Genomic DNA, 5,628 nt, shown 5'->3' with positions numbered 1-5,628 from the left:
GGTTTCTGCTCTTTTTTTTTTTTTTGTAGAAGCAGAAAAGTCATGAATATAATATTCAAAAGGAATAATGGGAAACATTTTTCTAACTTGGCAGACTTTTTATTCTTGGAATTTGTTTTTTAGATATTTTATTATAAACCCTTTATTTCATTTATAAGTATGAAAAACTCCCCATGTAATTTTTACAAGAATTATAATATGCTGACAATAAAATAAACACTAAATATATAGAGAAATAGCTATGCAATTAGTTACAGATCATCTTATAAAAACATACAGTATATTTTTGCTGTGTATTATTTTATGTGGCAAACAGGTAGATATTTCTGAAAAACGTATTTTCCATCTCTTAGAAGTCTATGTGAACATTTCTTGATTTATTTTCAGCAAATAACCCAATAAGTTGCCTGAATTATTACACTTTAATTCTAATTTATGCACATATGCTTTGCTTGTTGCATTGCTATTATAGTATTTATCAATTATTGTGGACATATTACATCAACTCTATTTAAATTCTTGGAAGTAGCATTAATTCCTCTAGTAGGTACTGACTGTAGTGATATATTATTTATGATTTGTTAAAGCTTGACTGAGGATTCAGAAAAGCAAAGTCAACCACAAGCTGTAGAAAACTTTAACCCCAGGAGCCCTAAGCTAGGAGGTGGTGGTACACACTGTTAATCCTAGGACTCGGGACTAAGAGATAGATGGATCTCTGTGAGTCCAAGGTCACCCAGATTTACACAAGAGTGAATCAGTCTAAAAGAGAATTATAGTTCACACCTTTAATCCCAACATTAGGGAAGTATATAAGACAGAAGCAAGGTCTCAGAGAGGAATTCATTCTCCAGTCACACTGAGGAGAGGTTACAGTCTGAGGTTTGGTGAGAGCTGGTGGAGGCAGGATCAACCCATTCAGCCTGAGGTAGAGGTTAAGAAGCTAATGGGCAGCTGCTTTGCTTTTCTGATATTCAGTTTGAAACTTTAATTGCAGTATCAGTTTCTGGGTCATTTATTTATTCATGTTACAACTGACTGCTTACCAAATAAAAGGCCAAATGGGGCACGGGGAGGGGGAAGGACACAATTAAAAAGTTACAATGTTTGATACAGGCACATGAAATTTTATAATATATGATGTGAGTGCTAAATATTAGAGAAGTAGTATCCTGGCATACAAGTAGCATTCATATAAACTGTGGAATTTCTTGTCAAAGATTTAAAATAATCGCACAAATACTTTTCCTATTACAATCATGCATTGTCATTGTGAAAGCATCATAAACTTGAAAGACCTTATCTTACTTTTGCTGTAATAAACGTCATGACCTAAAGCAACTGGGGAGGAAAGGGTTTATTTGGCTTATAGGTTACAGTCCATCATCAAGGAAAGTCAGGGCGGGGCTCAAGTCAGGAACCTGGAGGCAGAAAGTAAAGCAGAAACCATATTGGAATGCTTCTTCTGCCTTTTCCTCCACAACTTGCTCAATCTGCTTTCTTACACAACCCAGGCTAGACCTTCCTCCATTAATGAACAATTAAGAAAATTCCCCACAGACATGACCATAGGCCAATATGATGAAAGTAATTCCTCATTTAGATTACCTCTATGTATCAAGTTGAAAAAAACTAGACAGCAGAGACTTAAACAGAATAAAACATCATCTGTAATTTCACATAACAATTACCATTGTTTGCATTTTGTTTGTATTCAGTCTTAACCACTTGATTATTTGAAGCAGACCTGCTTGGGAAATGCCCTGTGAGGATATTCATTCTAGGACTGATGCAATGGATTATACAGTCTTTGCTGTGTGATCTCAGAAGGGGAGCTGCTTGCAAAGCAAGTAATGGTTTGGCTGTGATAATGGGAGTGACTTTAGAGTTGTGGCCACCAGACCTGACACAGATCATGCTGATGCCCAACTAGTGGTTCAGGAAGAGGAGAAGCTCATGTAGATTTCTGAGAATTTGGCAGATTGTCTTTGGCAGTCAGACTTCTTTTACTTGAGGGGACTCATAGCTGAGTTTTACGGTATTGTCAAAAGGACTGAAAGTTTAGCAAGTCAAATATTGAATGTGCTTATATAAATGCTATCACTTGAAGTAACACTTTAAATGATATTCCATTTGCAGTAATGTACTACATAATTTTTTCACTTACTTTTTCTTCTTTAAAATGTTACCACACAGATAAACATGATAGCAAATGATTCCATGTTTCTGTATATTTTGTATTAAAAGCCATGGTAGCTTAAATTTTAATTTTTCTTCATTAATTTTTGAATGTAGCATACAAAGTAATGCTTTTCATTACGGAATTTTCACAATTTAAGTTAAACTGTTTTCTCTTTTTTCATTTCTACTGCCCTCCACTTCCTATTTACTCCCTCTTTCTTATCCCTTTTCTCATTCTAACATCCATTATTCCCATCCTCTTTCTCAAGGTCTCTTCTCTCGTGATTCCTTTTCTAATCTGTGTACTTACACATGCTTACACACACATACAAAAATTCTCTCTCTCTCTCTCTCTCTCTCTCTCTCTCTCACACACACACACACACGATGTAAATTGAGGTTCTACATAGGTGAAAAAAACATGCAGTGTGTCTGTCTTTCCTAGTCTGGTTTGTTTTGACTATCATGCATTTTCCTATAAATGTCACAATTTCATATTTCTTTATGACTGAATATAATTCCTCTATGTATCTGTACTATATTTTCCTTATCCATTCATCAGTTGATGGGCATCTAGGCTGGCCACATTTCTGAGCTATAGTGAATAATGCAGCAATAATCATGGATGTCTAAGTATTTGTGTTATATGTTGACTTAGGGAACTATGAACCTATACCAAGATATGGTATGGCTGTGCTACATGGTAATTCTATTTTTAATTTTTTTTGAGAAAACTTATGGTACCTTCACTACCTCTTAGTAGATTAGTCTTTCCCTGATCACCCCGTTGTAGAATATTAGTTAAAGATTTGTTACATTTGTTTATGCTGTGGAATGTTTGTTTAATGCTGCATTCTTTTATGTTGCATTTAACTCTGTGAAGCTGTTACTGTGCCTGCCTAAAACACCTGATTGGTCTAGTAAAGAGCTGAGCAGCCAATAGCTAGGCAGGAGAGAAAAATCTGGGCAGAGAGAATAAATAGTAGGAGAAATTGAGGAAAGGGAGGGATGAGAAAAGGAGGAGAGGAGGACACCAGGGGTCAGTCAGCCAGCCACACAGTCAGCCATAGAGTAAGGAGGAAAGAAAGATATATAGAATAAAGAAAGGTAAAAAGCCTAGAGGAAAAATATAATTGAAGAGAAAAGGATAATTTAAGTTATAAAAGCTGGCTAGAAACAAGCCAAGTTAAGATGAGGCATTCATAAGCAAGAATAAGTCTCCAAGTATTTATTTGGGAGCTGGGTGGTGAGCCCCCCAGAGAGTAAAAAAACCCAACTACACAACCCCCTGATACTTATTGATATTAGTGTGAATTTCCTGGAGGAGCCAGATTAAATGCATTTTACTGGCAAGAAAAAAACTGTACTGAACAACATATATGTCCAAAACAGTATATGAACTGGATCATTCACATATAGAGAATGAAAACTAGATTACATGGCTACTTGTGTGCAAATAGAAGAGCCAGACAAATCCCCACACTGTTTTTTGGTACTTTCCTTTTTTGGTAGCATCTCTTTTGGCAGTCCCCATTCTGAACCTTCATTTGGTAATTTTTTAGGGTTTCTGCCATGATGGAAATGTTTGTATCCCTGTCATCCCTCTCCCCTGAATTCCTGTGTTGATATCCTAATTCCCAAGGAGATAGATTGGCAGAATTTGAATGATGATTAGGACAAAAGCATTAGTGTCCTTCTAAAAGAAACCCCAGGGACTTCTCTTGCCTCCTCTTCAGTAGGAGGCCACATCAAAAGGAATTCTCAGTCAGATAGTTTACCCTCAGCAGACATTGAACCCACCAGCACCTGGATCTGTGCTTCCAAGACTCCAGGAATGTGAAAAATACTCTTTTATTATTTGTAAGTCGTGATTCTTTTCTAGTGTCCTTAGTATTCTAAGTCAGTATCTTCCTGGAAGTTCTGTCTCTGCTACTCGTGACATAGTGTCAGGTACTTGGCTTTCCCTCCTTTTCAAACTTCATGTATAGTTATCATGCTGACCAATAAGCCAATGAATGGATCCCCTAAAAATATCACTTAGAGTATTTAACTTTGTTAATATTTCATCTTATCTGCATTTTTAGCAGATGAATTATTCAGAGTAACCCTTTAAGTATGAAAAAGCAAGTGTGTAATATGGACATTTCAGATGTTTTGGAGATGGGACTACACTAAGACCTTCCATTCACTAAATTGCCAGATAGTTCTCTCTCTCTCTCTCTCTCTCTCTCTCTCTCTCTCTCTCTCTCTCTCTCTCTCTCTCTCTCTCTCTCTCTCTCTCTTTCTCTCTCCATATATATATGTTATATAGATGTATGTGCATGCTTTTTTTAAAATTATATTTTGTTTGTTTAGTGTATGTGTGTGTACATGTCCACATTATGTACCATAGCATGTGGGGGTTGGTTTTCTGTTTCTACCATGTGGCTTTCAGGGGTAGAACTCAGGTAATTAGGTTTGGCAACAAGCACCTTTCATCAGCACCTTACTTCTTTTTCCTTTTTCTTTGGTGTGTTTGTGCTCACATGTGTGGAAGTCATAGGACAACCTTGATATTGATCTGAAGGCTTGAACTCAATGGACAGAACAGTAGACAGGCATGTAATTGCAGTTTCTACTGTTTGTTCAAATGTCCAATCAAATTTCTTCTTCACTTTTATTCAGTGAATCTGGTTGACTCTGTTTAACTCCTGCTTCCGTGGCTTTAAAGCCACAGTAGTAGTCTGCAGGATCACACTTGTATACTTGAGGGCCTTGTTTTCTGTCTATACCAATTAAAATTGTACAGCAACCACGTGGCCTCATTTCAGCATTCTGTGTGTAGACTTGAGACATATCAGCAACTCTTTTACATAGCATGTCTGCAGGAGTCACCTAGCTGTATTTATATTTCCAATTATCTGCCTCATAGCTTGCCATCCGTACCTGGGATCTGCTGTCAGCTGTCATCCCAGGCACCACACGGCCAATGTTTTCAGTTATTTTGAACAAGTGAGTCACGATGCTGGAATCCAGTAATTTTACAGGTACTTTCTTCTGTGTGACAATTATTGCACAGTCTTTTCCTCTGATGGATACAGACACAAGTCCACCCTGGTTAATAGCTTTAATAGCACATTCTACTTGGTAGGGTCAGCCCTCGGGAGAGAAAATAGTATTGTGGCCATCAAAACTGGTGCTGGAACCACGGGACATGGCGTTCCCTCTATTGCAAACACACACTGCACCCGGTAGCACACACACACAAGACCCTCCTGCTGTTTGCTTTTTTGTTTTTTAATAACAAAATTTGTCTCAGGTTTACTTGGGAAAAACAGCACAGGACACCAGCCATCTTCAAATAGCTTGACAGGTCACAGCAGCCCATGTGCCTTCACCTTGGCAGATAGAGGCCCTTCTATGGCTCCTTCATTGTGACCTGGGAGCCTGAGCTGGGACTGTAGCCAC

The 5,628-nt window shown here is 37.7% G+C and overlaps 1 pseudogene; it reads right to left on the bottom strand.

Annotated features, from left to right (window-relative positions):
- Positions 1-1,373: 1,373 nt before the first annotated feature.
- On the bottom strand, positions 1,374-5,376 carry LOC101824150 (annotated as a pseudogene).
- Positions 5,377-5,628: the final 252 nt, after the last annotated feature.

Source organism: Mesocricetus auratus, unplaced genomic scaffold (genome assembly GCF_017639785.1).
Source record: "Mesocricetus auratus isolate SY011 unplaced genomic scaffold, BCM_Maur_2.0 Super-Scaffold_100676, whole genome shotgun sequence".
Lineage (NCBI taxonomy): Eukaryota > Metazoa > Chordata > Mammalia > Rodentia > Cricetidae > Mesocricetus > Mesocricetus auratus.
The sequence above is the reverse complement of the archived record's forward strand: the minus strand, read 5'-3'. Positions and strand labels throughout refer to the sequence as shown.